The sequence below is a fragment of the Chlorocebus sabaeus genome, chromosome 1, assembly GCF_047675955.1.
Source record: "Chlorocebus sabaeus isolate Y175 chromosome 1, mChlSab1.0.hap1, whole genome shotgun sequence".
Lineage (NCBI taxonomy): Eukaryota > Metazoa > Chordata > Mammalia > Primates > Cercopithecidae > Chlorocebus > Chlorocebus sabaeus.
In genome coordinates, this window is record NC_132904.1 from 73,115,477 (window position 1) to 73,123,383 (window position 7,907).

The 7,907-nt window shown below is 52.7% G+C and overlaps 1 long non-coding RNA gene across 1 annotated transcript; it reads right to left on the reverse strand.

Annotated features, from left to right (window-relative positions):
• Window positions 1-2,779: 2,779 nt before the first annotated feature.
• Window positions 2,780-7,492, reverse strand: LOC140713500 (uncharacterized). The gene is made up of 3 exons (XR_012095604.1): window positions 7,030-7,492; window positions 3,455-5,323; window positions 2,780-2,912 (listed from the first exon to the last, which is right to left on the reverse strand). It is a non-coding gene; the product is annotated as an uncharacterized lncRNA (long non-coding RNA).
• Window positions 7,493-7,907: the final 415 nt, after the last annotated feature.

A 7,907-nucleotide genomic window follows, 5' to 3' on the forward strand; every position in this document is an offset into this window, starting at 1 on the left:
CAGCCTGGAGTTCAAGGCCTTTCTTAATGTTCTGCTGGCTCCTGTTGACCCTGTGAGCGGCCATGCTGCAGGTGTTCCCATTGTGTGCTGTTTCACAGGCACAGGGCAGACTTGGTCCTTACCTGCCAGCCTTTGTCCCCCAGCTCCCTCCATCCCAGCCTCTTTTCTCCTCCTCTTTCTGGGCTGCGTGGTAACCACCCACTCACTCTTTAAGGATCAGTTCCCCAAAGATTTCCGCACAGGTGGCACACGGAGCCGGGTGTAGACTTAACTGAGCTCCTATGACGCTGGACATACCGCCCCCGTCCCCAGTCTGGGAGTGCCTCAGGCCCCGGCCAGGTTTTCCTGGGCTCAGAAACAAAGCATAGAAGGAAGGAAGGGAGTGGAAAGGAAGGCACTTATTCTAGGTCCTTGCTCAAGGGCCTCCTCTCCTAGAAACTCCCAGACAGATGGCGTCTCCTGTCACTGCCACCCAGACACTCGTGACGCAGTCGCAGGCTAACTCATACCACAGAGTGACTTGTGTTGACACGGCCTCTGGAATGGCGGAGCTGCAAGCCCATTTAGGCCACATTGATGCACAGATGGTGAAGTGAGGCCCAGAGACGAGCAGGCAGGGCTGACTGTTACTCAGTAGGCTGGAGCCGAGCCAGGATTTCAATTCTTATCCGTCGGACTGCAAACCCCATGCTCTTTCCCATGAACCGGCTGTCTGCCTCTGTCCCCAGGCAGCAGAAGGCCCTGCTCTCGACATCTGATGTGGGCACTCCGGACCCTGAGAGCCCATCGTGGGGGCAGCAGAGCCCAGAGCCTCACCTGGGCCCATAGGAGCTACAAGCTCCAGGCCCAGGCACAACACAGCAGGCCCCACGGGTGTGGTGGGTAAGGGGTATTCAGAGGCCATGCAAAGTCCTTGTGGGGTTCTGGGGTGGAGGCAGCAGGGACTGAGCCTTTGCAGGGCATTCACTCTGCACCCAATCCTTCCCAGGCCTTGTCTCTGTAAAGCTCACTCCAGCTCAGCCACACAGAGGTCACTCTAGGATTCCACCCCCCACTCCCAGTCCCTCCCTGACCCCAGCCCTCATTATGCTGTCCACAGAGCCAGGCCTCTTGGGCTTGATTCTCAGCCCTGCCACTTACTTGCTTTGGGAACAAAGTGCCTTAAGCTCCCTGTGCCTCAATTTCCTCCTCCATGATAATGTTGGGAGACGATAGGGTTATTGTGGGAATGAAATTCGTCAATACGTGTAAATCACTTAAAACAATGGCAGGGGGTAAGTGCTCTAAGGCAAGCCTCACCATCAGCACCACCACCATCATCATCATCATTTTACTTGTTTGTCTGTCTTGCCCACTGGACAGTGGACTCCAGAGGGATATGTTTTCCGGACTCTGCTTCTCCCCAGTGCCCAGCCCTGAGCCTAGCCAGCAGGGGGACTTACTGCATGTCTGTGTGAGGACAAACTTACGGCGAGTGAAGGGAACAGACTTGCTCTAGGTCACCCAGGTCCACTACCGCGGACCATGTTTCCCTCGGTCTCCGGGCAGGGCGGGGACTGTGTTGCACATACACGGGGCATATTGGCCAAGATGGCATTAACAGAAAGGGCTCCTTGAGGACTCTTGAAATCTGAGTGTGACTTAAATGAAAAATACGCCCCAGGTGTTAGAGAAGAGGGCGCTGGGGCGGGCCCTCCCATCTCATGCATTTGCAGGGCTGCAGAAAGGGAGTGGGGAGGAAGGTGGGGTCTGGCTGGGGGAAGGCCTACCCCACTGCATCTGCTTTGTGTCTTCCTAGGGCGGGTGCATTGCATCCAGGGCTGTGTGGAGGGAGAGTTTACATTCCCAAGTACCTCAGACAAGGGTGGCTGATAACGTCTCTGGTCTGGGAGCTTCTGCAGTGACTTTATCTCTCTAGATAGGGCCAGGCTGGCCTGGGCTGAGGAGAGAAGGGGAGGGGACCTTGTGGTATCTGAGAAGCCTCAGAGCTCATGCTTAGGTGTGGCTGTGCCCACCTGGCTCTGAGGTCCCTGGCCCAGCTCCTGCTGCCGTACCCTTCACCCCCCCACCCCATTCACCCTTGACCAGCTCCTGCCTGGGCCTGCCCAGCCACACTCTGTAGCATCCCATGTCTTGGTCAGTCTGTGAGCCACCTGAGGACAGGTCCTCCTCAGGAACCTGCACAGAGCTGGGCACCTCACTTTTAGCATCCGGCCTAGACCTATTTGCTCCCAGGCTCCCTGAAAACCTGCTCCTCTTCTCTTCCTCCCAGTCAGAGACTGGGGCAACATCTTTAACCCCTTCCTTTTTCCCAAACCTCATGTCCCTGCGTCCACTTAATGAGCACTCACTATGTTCCAGGCACTTTATTAAATCCCCCAAGACTCCTCAGGGGCACTATTATCATTCCCATCTGACACAGAGGGATTTGTCATACAGCGTTGGTGACTTGCCCTAGTGCACCCATCTGAAAGGCACAGAGCTGGGCTTTGAGCTTAGTTTGGAAGGCAAAGTTGTGGGTGGAAGGACTGACTCCAGGTTCTATCTGCGGGGTGGGGATGAAGCATGGGTGGGGGAGCTTGCCTGTACCTGGGGAGAGTTGCAGAGGAAGAGGGGGGCTATTCCTGTTACCTAGCGCTGTGTACCAAGCCTCCCTGAAAATTAGTGCTTGAGACAATGACATTTAGTTTGTTCTCAAGTCTGCATTTGTGCAGGGCTCAGAGAGGATGGGTCATCTCTGCTCCTCTGGATAGTATCTGGGATGCACTGGAAACTGAAATCATTTGAAGAGTTGGTTTATTCATATGTCTGGCAGCTGAAGCTTGGGCTTTTGGCCAGAACATCTATAGTGGCCTCTGCATGTAGCTTGGGCTTCCTCAAAATATGGTGTCTGAGTCCCAAGGGCAAGCATGCTGAGAGAAAGACAGAGACAGAAAGATAGACAGACAGACGGGTGGCGGCTGTACCACATTTTAGGTTTAGCCTAAAAGTTTTCATGTCGCTTCTGTCACATTCTTTTCATGGAGGCCATCTCAAAGGCATGCCCAGTTTCAAGGGGAAGAGCAATGGACTCCATCTCCTGATGGGGAATGACAAGTTTCCAGAGTGTAGAATTAGGAACACTCCTGAGATCTTTTTTGGGAGATTTCAATTTGCCATAGGGACCTTCTCTCCTGGCCTCTCCTGGGTGGTTCCACTTCCCTGACTTGGCAGGACACTTTTGGGAGCTCGACCAATGCTGCTCCTCTCACCCCAGCTTTGGAAGCATAGTCAATGGGGGGAGGAGCAGAGCCAGTGAGTGGCTGTGTACTGAGCACTGGCTGCATGCCAGGCCTCCCCTGGGTGCTTGTGTGCCTTCTTTCATTGGATCCCCACCACACTCCTACATCATGTGCAGTGTGGTTCCTATTTTGTCAGTGAGGAAACTGAGGCTGAAATAGGTGAGGTGACTTACCAAGTCCATCAGGGGTCATTAGGGAGGCCACATCAGTGTGGCTCTGAAGGTCTTTCCCTTGCCACTGCACAGCTGTCTCCAGGTTCAAGATAGGGCAGGAAGGATGGTGACCTTAGGATCAGAACAACTTGGGTCCTCAATGAAGCTCCTTAACTTTGAGCAGGTCACTTCATTGCTCTAAGCCTCAGTCTCCTCATGAGTCCAGTGGAGCCATGGCCTCCACATCACAGACGTAAGAAAACATAATGAAATAAAATAATCTTTGTTACAAGCTTGGCACAGCCTCTGGCTTATCATGCATGGGACCCAGACCACCCAGCCCGTCCCTAGACAGGACCTGCTTGCCTGTGGCGAATGAGCAGATCGGTGGCTGCCTGAGGACCGGGCATGCTGCCACTCACCAAGGGGGAGCCCCTGGGTTCCTGTTGGCTATTTTTAGGACTGTGTGGGCAACCACAGAACCACATGTGGGGTTTACCACCACTTGGCCAAGCCCGGAAGAACAAGAGAACACTCCTGACGACGGAGGACAGGCATCTGAGGCGGGATGGGTCTCACTTCCTTCCCAGCATCTCCAGGTTGACAAAGACAGAGAGCCTCTCCAAGCCTCAGTTTCCTCATCTATAAAACGGGGATAATAGTAAAAACAATAGCCCACATTTTTGCAGGCCTCACCATGTGCCAGATGCTGGTCAAGCCCTTCATGGGTGTCATCTCATGTGATCTGTGATTCCTGTGAGGGAGGCTGGAAGAGGTGGAAGTTGTTCAACTAGAAGAGGGGGCAGGAATGGAACCAGGCCTGGCTCTTTTAACTACTCTGCTCCCAGCCTCTCCAAACAGACTAGAAGGTCACAAGGATTAGTTAAGAGTATGGATGTGGATGTATTTTTTAAACTGTAAGAGAATGTCAACCAAACAGGTCCAGGGACAGGGATAACATAGGCTGGAAGCTTAGGACTATGCTCCATGGAGACCCCTCCGAAAAAAACAAGCTTTGAAAGCTACTATTGAGAGGTGGACCAAAGACCAGAGGTGGCAGCAAGATTTCCCTGGTCCACAGCAGTTCTCAGAGGAAGGAGCCGCAGATCCAGGCCCACCCACTTCCTCATTCACTTGGGTCCCTGACAAGCTTACCCTTTGGGTCCAGGAAACTGTTCCTGGAAGAGCCACCAGCCATGGTTAGGACTCAGAAGTTCTGTGATTTCCCAAGTGGAAAAGATAAAAAAGGGCAACAGGGCACGTGTGTACCCACACAGACATTTGCCTGCAACCATATGCACTCACACCACATGAATCACACATGCACACAGGCAAATATACCTATCCACACACTCACAGACCTCCAGGCACACCTGTTCACACAGGCACACACATACATACACATCGCACCCAGCCATATTCCTATTAAGATGCACCTAGGGAGTATGTACAGACATTACACAAACATCAACACGCATCCCATATGCTTAAATGGATTAGCATAAATACACAATCATGCATCTATGCACAAAGTATAAACATGCACACACACACATATTTACGTGTCTAGTCATCATACTCTTCCATGGATAACAGGTATATGTACTCAATTCACTTATGAAAGGTTGTATACACATTGCGACTCACACAAACACATGCATGCACAGACACACATGGATTACATATGTGCTTAATAACAACTGGCATGGATCCATAAGCATCTGCATGTATACACCACCACCACGCATCACAGCCATCCGCATCTGCACCTGCAAACTCGTGTGCACACGCCTGCATGCACACACTCTTACCTGCACGCCTGCAGGCCTGCCCATGCTGCACACGGTGTGTACACCTTGCCTTTTCTGGCTCCTTTGTTGCTGAGCGATCCTGTAGAGGTGCAGAAACACAAACACCTAGTTCCACTTCACCTGAAAACTCCCTACCCCTGGGTGCGTGGGAGGGTGAACCAGATGCCCTCGCTGTGGGGGGCACAGTGGAAAGTATGACCTGAGTTGACTTTTACAATAAGAGCAAAGGTGAGGGGTTTTTCCAGCCGGTTACCTCACTGTGTCGGGGCTGACCAGGGCCGTCCCTGCTAATCCACCTCCTGTGGGCCCCTCCAATTACCCAGGGTGCTCAGGTTCAACACGGACTCAACATCTGCTTAGTTTACTCAGCAGTTAACGAGCTAGAGCCTGGATCCGCCTGTGTGTCAGGTTCTGGGCTGAGGGTTGGGCTGGGGAGATGCGGTGGATCTGGCCTGGCTCATGCAGCTCAAAGGTGGGAGGAGGCCTGGTGGGTGGAGTCTGTGGGAGGCTCTAGGTCAAATCCCTAAAAACGAATCTGCTTGATGAGCAGCTTGCCAACTGATCAGGTTTTCAAATGACCAATTTGCCGAATATGCCAAACTTACCAATTTACTATGCACTTTTTCCAAAGTATATAACAATTGTATTAGATAGACTGACACTGGTTTTCATTTCATCTTCATAGTTCATTTTAAGGAATGTTCAGATGGTCAAAAGCTAAGGGTCAGGGAGTGGTTTTATTCAGTAAAGGCACTTAACATTTGGAACTCCAGAGGGACTTTCTGGGTACATCCACCAAGAACGGGGCATTCTGCGAGCTCTGAACCAAGACAAGCCTTCAGGGACCACCTGACTCCTTAGTGCCATGTGGCCCGTGTCTGGGTTGTCCTCTGACTGACTCTGCGTCCTGGGCCAGGCCCCTTCTCCTGTCTGGGTCTCAGTCTCTTGGCTATAAAGAGCTCAGCTTTTGGGCCTTGCTGATGTTTGATGAGACCCTGGAGCTACCTGTGACCTCAGTCTCCGAGTGTGGCCAGGGTGCAGGCCATGGGAGCCAGAGAAGGTGCTGACTCTGCTGAGGGCAGCCCAGCCCTGCTTGGAAGTCAAGGCTGTTCTGTTGGTGCCTCTCTCTGAACTGTGACATTTCTGGGTCCTGCCCCAGCCCCAGGCAGTGGGGCCTTGCATGCTCTGTGCGGGGAGCACGGGGCTGCAGAGGGTGGGGCCCGACTAACTTTCCTTTCCTGGTAACACGCTCACTAAGCTCATTTCCTTTTTCTGAAGGGAAATGCCATTGACATCACACCACTGGATTTTCAGTGACGCCAGATGAGAACTCGTGAGCCCTTCGCAGGCAAGAAGGGTGCACGCGTAGGCTGGGCACAGATCTGACTCAGGGCAGATTTGGAGAACCCCTGATCTGAGGCTCCTAGCCCTTGCTTTAGAGATGGGGACCCCTAGGTCAGAGAGGGGTAGAGACATGCCCTGGGTTCCACAGCCAGATAGCAGGGCTGGGGCCAGATCCCAGGCCCCTGCCTCCCAGCCCAGGGCGCTAGATGAAGGGGCCTGACCTGCCCTCTCAACCTATCTTAATAGTGGCACCAACATCCACCAAATTGCCCAGGCCACAGATGGGTCTCACTGCCCTCCTCCCTCCCAGCACCCTCCTCCTGGCTGCAGCACTCACTGTCTCCTGCAGTCCATCCCAGGCGACTCCCTGGCTCAGGCCTCCTTGTCTGTCTCCAGGACCCCAGTCCAGGAAATACCTGGCCACTGCTCTGGCCTCCCTACCTACATCCAGGCCTCTCCCTCCAGTCCATCCTCTATTCAGCTGCGTGGGTGACCTGGCTAAAACACAGAGCCCACAGTGTTAGTCCCCAGGGCAACCCTTCCAGGGCTCCTTGGCTGGGCATCCCAGACTCTCCGCGGGTGGCGCTCCCGCCTTCTCCCAGCTGCTGCCCCTGACACGCCCATTTGCTCCCTCATTGCAGAAGCTGCCTGCCTTCTTCAGAGTGTGCATCCTCTCTGTATTTGCTGCTCCTGCGCCGTTTCCTCTTCGGGAACTCCTCCCTCTGCAGGCACGTTCCTGTTTTTGCACACTCCTGAGGAAAGCTCACACGTCCCAATCTCCTGTCCCCCACCTCAGCCTTGGAGGGAAAGTCTAGGTCTTCCTCCCCACCTCCTTGACAGAAGCAAAGACATTTTATTGTGGAAAATTTCAAACACACAACAAAAATAGTGCAAAAACACAGTGTATTCCTCACCCAACTTCGACCCTCACCAACTCAGGCCACCCTTGTTTCATTTCTATCCCCCAACTCCTCCCCACTGGATTACTCAGAGCAAATTTAAACATCAAATAATTTTATCCACAAATACTGCAAGGAGTCGGGTGCAGTGGCTCATGCCTGTAAATCCCAGCAACTTGGGAGGCTGAGGTGGGCAGATTACTTGAGGCCAGGAGTTCAACATCAGCCTGAGCAACATAGCAAGGCCCTGTCTCTAAATAAATAAATAAATATTGCAATCTGTATTTCTAAAAGATAAAAGCATGGCCAGAAACCATTATCCTGCCTACATTTTTAATAATAATTTTTTATTATCATTAAATGTCTAGTGGTGTTTAAATTTCCTCAATAAACCGGGCGTGGTGGCTCACACTTGTAAGC